The sequence below is a fragment of the Littorina saxatilis genome, unplaced genomic scaffold (assembly GCF_037325665.1).
Source record: "Littorina saxatilis isolate snail1 unplaced genomic scaffold, US_GU_Lsax_2.0 scaffold_1640, whole genome shotgun sequence".
Lineage (NCBI taxonomy): Eukaryota > Metazoa > Mollusca > Gastropoda > Littorinimorpha > Littorinidae > Littorina > Littorina saxatilis.
Window position 1 is genome coordinate 2,596 of NW_027129413.1, and position 9,628 is coordinate 12,223.

The 9,628-nt window shown below is 40.2% G+C and overlaps 1 long non-coding RNA gene across 1 annotated transcript; it reads left to right on the forward strand.

The window, feature by feature from the left end:
- Positions 1-848: 848 nt before the first annotated feature.
- Positions 849-8,364, forward strand: LOC138957669 (uncharacterized). The gene is made up of 3 exons (XR_011453119.1): positions 849-1,543; positions 2,438-2,633; positions 6,642-8,364. It is a non-coding gene; the product is annotated as an uncharacterized lncRNA (long non-coding RNA).
- Positions 8,365-9,628: the final 1,264 nt, after the last annotated feature.

Here is a 9,628-nt window from a genome sequence, read left to right on the forward strand (position 1 = left end):
CCCAGATATGGTGAGAAATGTGTTTTTAGATATTTTGACGACGGCCATCTTGGCGGCCATCTTGGATTCTGTTGACAGGATTGACAAACCAACCTCAGAAATGAACTCGCCGACATCAAAAAAACCCTATATTGAGGTATTACACGACTCTTTAGCCCATCTGGATCAAAGTTACATATTGACCATCTTCAAGATGACCGTTGGGCGGCCATCTTGGATTCTGAGAATTTCCCAAAGTGCAACTTTAGGCACCAAGCTAATTTGACTCTTCGTACCCTATAGATTACATTTCCGTCATAAAAATTTACAGGAACAGGGTCATTTCCAGGTTTCATACATGACATAGAAGGCTGGCTGGTAGACTATTAATCCGATGCAAATTAACAATAAGAGCTGAACGCATGTGTTACAGTGTAGATAACAGTGACATACAACTGTGTGTCCGACAACTTTGTTGAATAACGAATTCTATCGAAAGACATTTGTGAAAGTGTGTTAGCCTAGACCGAACAGATCAGTCTGCTAGTGGTCGGACCTTTAGCACACGGTCGGCGGCCACACGCCATTTTTCCTCTCTCGATTCGAACATTTTTGGATCAATTGTCTTTCACTAATAGTAATACACTACAAAGCAGATGTATGAGTGTTGTAGTGTAAATGAATATGAGGCACAGCTGTCTGCCTGACAACTTGTCGAATAAGGAATTATATTGAAAGATATATGTGAAAGTGTGTGAGCACAGCTGATCAAAAGTCCGTCTGCTAAAAGCAGCTTCGATTCAAAAGTTTTTGGGCTCGATTATTCTTTTTTAGTTACCCAAAACAACGTTAAGGAAAGTGCTATTGCAGAAAACTGACATGCATCTTCCCGTCGGATAACTTGCTCGATAAGGCCTTCTATTAAAAGATATTTCAGAAATATTGTGAGAGTGATGTTTGACGGACGTTGTAGCCTCTCAGTGCGGACTCTTAAAGTCCGACTACTGTGACCAAAAACGAGGCAAAATTGAAAATAAGTAATTAACACTGTTATTTACTAATTTTCACGTGAAAATGGTAACCTTAGGTTCTGGCACTAGTAAGCCGTCATACAAAAGCGTTTTGGTGTTTATATCTTTTTGGTTTGTTTGTTTGTTTGCCGACCACGAAGGGCCATATCAGGGTGGTGCTGCTTTGACATATAACGTGCGCCACACACAAGACAGAAATCGCAGCACAGGCTTCATGTCTCACTCAGTCTCATTATTCTGACACCGGACCAACCAGTCCTAGCACTAACCCCATAATGCCAGACGCCAGGCGGAGCAGCCACTAGATTGCCAATTTTAAAGTCTTAGGTATGACCCGGCCGGGGTTCGAACCCACGACCTCCCAATCACGGGGCGGACACCTTACCACTAGGCCAACCGTGCCGGTATATATTTTTGGTACCTGGTTCATGATCTGTTCAATTTCAAACTAAGCATGCACAAGTTTTAATTTACTTTCATTCTGTATGCAGGTACCAAAAGCCCGACATCACCGGAGGAAAATACAAGCAAAGGTATGCACGCATGTCTTCAGTGACTGAGAATGTTTATGGGATGAATGAGAGTTGCCTAAACTTCTACTGCAATATGTTTAAGGCATTCATCCCCATTTCATTTCATTCAATCCTATTAGGCCAGTAAAGGCACCCCACTTGACTCTGTGGTACTTTTTTCCTGATCAAAAATTTCTTTCACAGTGGTCACATGACGATGCTCAAGCAAGGGTACCCCCCCAAATCGACCTGACATAAAAAAAGGAGTACCCCCCAAAAAAACCAATAGTTGGGAAAAAGAACCCATCTATCTTTCTCTCTCTCTCTCTCTCACTGTCCGTCTCTTTCTCTCTGTCTTTCTCTCTCTCTCAATCTCTCTCTCTCTCTCTCTCTCTCTCTCTCTCTCTCTCTCTCTCTCTCTCTCTCTCTTTCTCTCTCTCTCTCTCTCACCCCCATTGGTTTGTATATGGGTCTGTGGCCTTAGTAATATAAACCATTATCTTTCTCTCTCTGTTCTATTTGTATGTCCGTGTGTATATATGATTAGAGTAGTATGAAAAAGAAAGAATTTCTGTAATGCTTATGCCACAAACCTTGTAAAATAAGATTTGATTCAATTTGGTCTTCCCCCTCTTCCATTTCAGGCAGTTTTCTTTGTTGTTGCTATAACTGCGAATAAAAGGTGTGTCATTATTTTTTATAAACAAGGAACATAGTTTTTGTTACTGTGAAAGAATTTTGGAATTGTTCTCTAATAGTTGGGGGGATGCTGTCCTGACCCTGTTGAAGGTCGGCACTTGTATATATATATAATATATTTTGTTATTATTATAAGGACCTTTAAACTAACCCCTCTTTTTCCTTTCTTTTGTGATGTAGTTTCCAACTTCATTATTCAAGTATCATGGGTTTCAGGAGTCAAAATCCAGACAGAGGGCAAGCGATACTTTTGTATCTTCTGCGAAAAGTACTTTGCTCAACACCTCAACCGGCACCTCATAAAAAGCCACAGCGAGGAGGCAGATGTTGCTGCGGCCCAGGCTCTTCCGGAGCCCCAACGCTCGCAGGCCCTCTTGATCATCCGAAACCATGGCAGAGACGGAATTAATTGGTATGTGTCCTGCAAGGAGCTAAACCAGATCACAAGTGGTCATGGAAAGCACTTGTGCACCATTGTGCCAGTACTGATTTTTAGACTACAATAGCTAGTTTTCTTATATACTGATTGCAAAAGATAGTACAGGGGTACCTGCAATGACTTGCCAGAAGTGTCCTTAAATTGAAGGTGGCCTGTCATGTTGACGGGTAATTTTGGTAGGGATAATAGACAAATGGACAACAGAAAGCGTCAGCACACTCTGGTTTACGTAAACTATCAGTTTCTGAACAGACATTGCCAGGTTTTTTACGCACAGTACAAACACCCTTTCATTTAAACACTCACCGCTTGCGAACATCCTAAGTACCCTCCGTAAAGAGCTAGCATTTTTTTAAGATTTTATTTTTGCATGGCCTGCAGGATTGTCTAGTACCAAAATCAGACGCTTTTTGGCGCTAGTACTAAAATCTAAATAATAAATTGACGACTTGTAACACAAGCATTCATTAATCCTAAAAGATTTGTTTTTCATCAAAAAAAGATCAGTACAACTCGAAGTTTTGAAAAATGGACAAAAAGGGAGTCCGGAAGCATGTCACGCAAAGAAGTGTTTCCCGAAGCAGACACATTTTTTGCATTGAACTTGCTTCTTTGAAGCCAAACTCCACCGTTAAGTTTGTGTGACTCGCAGTCGTTGTTGCATTTTAGATTCAGAGTTACACAATAATGTTCTAATGCAGATAAGGCGAGTCGCATCGAAATCACAAACTGACGACTAGATTGTGAAAAAAAAGGAAAGTTGATCACACCCCAGGGTCCACGATGGCTATGGCGTTAGATAAACCATGCAAAAATAAATTCATTGAAAATTGCTGGCTCTTTACGTAAGGCACCTCAGATATTCTCAAGCGGTGAGTGTTCAAACAAAAGGGTGTTTGTACTGTGTGTCTTTGATGGTTTGCGGGAGGCTTACTGTGCCTTAAAAGGGATATGTGGTCTCTCATCGGAGAGGCCACACATTGCAGGTACAACTCCACACACTTTTTAACTTTGTGACTTTCATTGCCGTGCACTGATACACTGAGCACAAAAAAGTAAAGGATATTTTTTTCAATGGTATACCCCAGATAACAGCAGTTATTTGGTCAGAAATATACGTGAATTTGAAAATCAGTCTTTCTTCTGCTCAAAAATGTGTTTCTGGAATCTGAGCAATATCTGGGTATGATGTCACTGGTCCGTGACCACATCTACTCTCAAAAATTGTGTTTTTTGATGGCTTGATTCACTTTCAACCGTTGAAACAGTGACTTAAACTGAATATTTTACATTTTTTACATTCGAAAGTTTATTTGGTGTCTTACCTAATGGTTCATACAAATTTCGTTCAAATCTGTCGCGCTGTCAGGCTGATCTAGTGTGTAAAACAGAGCGACCACAAAACTGAAAAACAGCAAAAAATCAATGGTTTTAATGGTGTTTTTGCTGGGTAGCTGCAGGCTCTCCAAATTTCACAGAACTTAACTTTTTGTGCTCAGTGTACATACAGCAGACTTGCGCTCTTCAGTCTCTTTGTTTGTATGTTTGCTTAATGCCCAGTCCACCACAAAGGGTTATGTATCGATTGGACATTGGATTTCCCTTCTTTGAGCCATGTGACGTCAGAGGCATACAAAACTTCATATTTTGGCGTTTCAGGTTGACCGAAACTTCAAAGGAACTACAAAACACACGTCATGTGTTTGATTGCATGTGTGTGTGCTGTTCAATGTCAAAACAACAACAAAGTCAGTACATGACGTGTGTTTTGTAGTTCCTTTGAAGTTTCGGCCAACCTGAAACGCCCAAATATGAAGCTTATGTGTTTGATTGCAAGTGTGTGTGTGCTCGTTCAATCGTTAAAACAACAAAGTCAGTACCTGAAAGGAATGCAATCGATAAATAAATGTTATTTGCGTTTTTGACCAAAATATGACATTTTACACAGATCAAGACAGTCATTGTTCTCCGAGACTGCGCTAGCAGTCGAGGTGAACAATGACTGTCGAGATGTGTGTAAAATGTCATATTTTGGTCAAAAACGCAAATAACGTATAATATCAGGGCGGTTGCTCTTCAGTGCTCTTCAGTGTAATGCACCATAAAAGAGGAGTCACACTACACAAATTCTAACCTGTCTTTGATGCAATTCATGGTCTCATTGATTTTTGGGTTGTTCTTGTTGATTATTTTATTTTATCATATTCGTTCCATTTCCTTGTATTAATACACACCCCACAAAATAATTTTTAAATCCAACCAACATGGTGGTTTTTTTTTTACTCACATGCGAAGCAAAAGTGAGTCTATGTACTCACCCGAGTCGTCCGGACGTCCGTCCGTCCGGAAAACTTTAACGTTGGATATTTCTTGGACACTATTCAGTCTATCAGTACCAAATTTGGCAAGATGGTGTATGATGACAAGGCCCCAAAAAACATACATAGCATCTTGACCTTGCTTCAAGGTCAAGGTCGCAGGGGCCATAAATGTTGCCTAAAAAACAGCTATTTTTCACATTTTTCCCATTTTCTCTGAAGTTTTTGAGATTGAATACCTCACCTATATATGATATATAGGGCAAAGTAAGCCCCATCTTTTGATACCAGTTTGGTTTACCTTGCTTCAAGGTCAAGGTCACAGGAGCTCTTCAAAGTTGGATTGTATACATATTTTGAAGTGACCTTGACCCTGAACTATGGAAGATAACTGTTTCAAACTTAAAAATTATGTGGGGCACATGTTATGCTTTCTTCATGAGACACATTTGGTCACATATGATCAAGGTCAAGGTCACTTTGACCCTTATGAAATGTGACCAAAATAAGGTAGTGAACCACTAAAAGTGACCATATCTCATGGTAGAAAGAGCCAATAAGCACCATTGTACTTCCTATGTCTTGAATTAACAGCTTTGTGTTGCATGACCTTGGATGACCTTGACCTTGGGTCAAGGTCACATGTATTTTGGTAGGAAAAATGTGTAAAGCATGTGAGTCGTATGGGCTTTGCCCTTCTTGTTTTACCTTTCTATGCCCTCCAGCAAGAAATAGTGGACAGCGAGCTTTGCTTGCTTCCAAATTTATATTAATGAGCTAATTATAACATTTAATCATCATCAAAAACCTTGTCAATGCTTTCAATGTGTGTGTGATTCAGAAGTCGTTAGGTAATCTGGCAGTCATTAAAACAAGGTAGGGGTCAAATTAAAAGTTTTAAAGTTGCCACAGCGCTCCAAAAACTCAATAATGTTTGTTGCGGTTTTACAAAATGTGATCCAGATTCACTGAAGGGGGCCGGGGACTCAAAATAACCATTTTTTCATGTTGGGAGTCGTTTAGCTATGTTTTAGATATGGTTAGCTCTGTTCAATCAATCAATGAGTCTTATATCGCGCATATTCCGTGGGTACAGTTCTAGGCGCTCTGCAGTGATGCCGTGTGAGATGAAATTTTATACGGCCAGTAGATTGCAGCCATTTCGGCGCATATTTACCTTTCACGGCCTATTATTCCAAGTCACACGGGTATAGGTAGACAATTATTAACTGTGCCTAAGCAATTTTGCCAGGAAAGACCCTTTTGTCAATCGTGGGATCTTTAACGTGCACACCCAATGTAGTGTACACGGGGGGAGGTTCGGACACCGAAGAGAGTCTGCACACAAAGTTGACTCTGTGAAATAAATTTCCGCCGAACCTGGGATCGAACTCACGCTGACAGCGGCCAACTGAATACAAATCCAGCGCGCTACCAACTGAGCTATATCCCCGCCCGTTAGCTGTATCATTCTGTTTTTTTTTCTTTTCCTCTCACTTTGAAGGCCTGGGAATTATGTATTTTTGTCAGTATTGTTTTTTATTTTGTATTTTGTACGTTATTGTCTCCATGGAAGGTGTGATTTTTTGGGTGCTCATTTTTTGTAGTCTTTAGCATGTACAACAAAGGCATTTTGAGGAACAGCTGTCAATTTCTGTTTCAGGGAACTACAGCAAGTTCTCGAGAGAAGAAGAGAAGGCCGTGAGGAAGCTTTTTCAAGCTTCCATTTTGGGAGGAAAGCTTCCAGGAAAGAAACAAATTTTGTTGGGCATTGCAGGCAGCCAAACACTGGAAGGGAGATCCTGGACCCAAATTAAAGATAAAGTGGCAAATGAAAAGAACACATGAAGCACATGTACTAAATTTAACTGTTACTTCCTACTGTAATATTAATTCCATTTCCCGCAGTTTCCTGTCACTTTGAGGGAAAACTGCACTTTGGTTTGTGCAGTGCAGTTCTTTTGTCAGTTGTTCTCCTCTTTATTTGTTCTATCGTCTTTCTTCTTCTTTTTTGTGTGTGTACTTTTGTGTTTTTGTGCCTGAAGAAGACCCTTAGGTCGAAACGTCCCTGTTATTTGTTCCGTTTTCGTCATTTTAACGTGAGTACATTGCTTTTTGGTCTCTTTATTGTTCCCTCTCACGTGCAGTCGCCATTGTTTAATACTTTGAGGGAAGTTAAAAGAAATATTTTTGTCGACAAGCAAAGTGGTTACAAGCCCCCCGGTCATACACTTTTTTTTTTCGTAAAGCACAGATTTTTTGCTCCCACCCATGCAGTTGGAAAACCTTTTCAAATCTCTTGTGTTGTTTTAAACTTTTGCTCTAAACATTTGGTATGACACAAATTTTGAAGTGAAAATTGATTCGGATTACAGTATCACTTGATTATGTTTCATGATTTTTGAGTCACTTGAGAAAAAGTGACTCTATGTAATCGGTCAGTGTTAGTCTGTCCGGCCGGCCGTCTGGCCGGCCGTCCGTAGACACCACCTTAACGTTGGACTTTTCTCGGAAACTATCAAAGCGATCGGGCTCATATTTTGTTTAGTCGTGACCTCCAATGACCTCTACACTTTAACGATGGTTTCGTTGACCTTTGACCTTTTTCAAGGTCACAGGTCAGCGTCAAAGGAAAAATTAGACATTTTATATCTTTTCTCGGAAACTATCAAAGCGATCGGGCTCATATTTTGTTTAGTCGTGACCTCCAATGACCTCTACACTTTAACGATGGTTTCGTTGACCTTTGACCTTTTTCAAGGTCACAGGTCAGCGTCAAAGGAAAAATTAGACATTTTATATCTTTGACAAAGTTCATCGGATGTGATTGAAACTTTGTAGGATTATTCTTTACATCAAAGTATTTACATCTGTAGCCTTTTACGAACGTTATCAGAAAAACAAGGGAGATAACTAGCCTTTTCTGTTCGGCAACACACAACTTAACGTTGGGCTTTTCTCGGAAACTATAAAAGTGACCGGGCTCAAATTTTATGTGAACGTGACTCATTGTGTTGTGAATAGCAATTTCTTCCTGTCCATCTGATGCCTCATATAATATTCAGAACTGCGAAAGTGACTCGATCGAGCGTTTGCTCTTCTTGTTTTCTGGTTTACCTTGTTTCTTTTTGGTGTAAATATGTGGACGTCTGCACTGACAGATGTCATGACAGCTGTCCTTTGTATGAGATTGTCTGGGTTGTGGATAACTCCCATTGATCATGACTTTTGTATGGACCCGCAGCATTGTTACGTGTATTTGCTCTGTCCAGTAGGAAAACATTTTTAAGTCTTCTTGTGTTGTTTTAAACTTTTGCTCTAAAAATGTGGTTCCCATTGAACCTCAGTACAGATTATGGTTTGCAAAATATATGTTGCTTACTTGATTCTTGAGAATTGTGTTTGTTTTCGCTACCCCCGCGGGTTAGGGGGAGTCCCATATTGGTTGGGACGAGAAAGAATTTACCCGATGCTCCCCAGCATGTGGTAAGAGGCGACTAACGGATTCTGTTTCTCCTTTTACCCTTGTTAAGTGTTTCTTGTATAGAATATAGTCAATTTTTGTAAAGATTTTAGTCAAGCAGTATGTAAGAAATGTTAAGTCCTTTTTACTGGAAACTTGCATTCTCCCAGTAAGGTAATATATTGTACTACGTTGCAAGCCCCTGGAGCAAATTTTTGATTAGTGCTTTTGTGAACAAGAAACAATTGACAAGTGGCTCTATCCCATCTCCCCCCCTTTCCCCGTCGCGATATAACCTTCGTGGTTGAAAACGACGTTAAACACCAAATAAAGAAAGAAAGTCTGTTTTCGCCAAGTGAGGGTGTGTGACTGTGGCTGTGAGTGTGTTTGTGACAGTAAATTCAACACTATGAGTGACAAAGAACTGAAGACTGTGTGTGGCAGGGAACAGGACACGTTGTGTCATTCGCCTGTAAGTGTAATCATTATATTTTGTAACCATCAAAAACAATTTCCCTTGAAATCAAAACACAATTTCCCTTGAAATCAAAACATTAACAAGTAAGAAAAAATGACACCTGAAAATGGCATTCAATGGTTACTCATGCTCTCTCTCTCTCTCTCTCTCTCTCTCTCTCTCTCTCTCTCTCTCTCTCTCTCTCTCTCTCTCTCTCTCTCTCTCTCTCTCTCTCTCTCTCTCTCTCTCTCTCTCTCCCTCCCCCCCCTCCTGAAAACAAACATACATCAAACAAACATTGAGGAACCAAAGCTAAATAGCGTTTTAAAGTATAAGCTCAAGAGGATACTTCCCACTGTGATATTAATTACTAGTGTGTTTTTGTGAGGGTGCTTTAACGTTTCAGTTATAGGGAGTAGCACACGTTTGTGATATGATCCGTGCATGTCTTAAACAAGTAATGGCAGTGCATATTAGCAGATCTGCATTTTCAACCATCAAGTTATTCACGAATGGTAGTCGTCCGATGTTGGAATATAGCGTGTTCGTGTTTTTAGTCTCTCGTGTTCTTAGTTATATGATTCAAGTCTTATATCGCGCGCGTATCTCCAGACTCTGACTCGAGGCGCAGGGATCTATTTATGCCGTGTGAGATAGAATTTTTTACACAATACATCACGCATTCACATCGACCAGCAGATCGCAGCCATTTCGGCGCATATCCTACTTT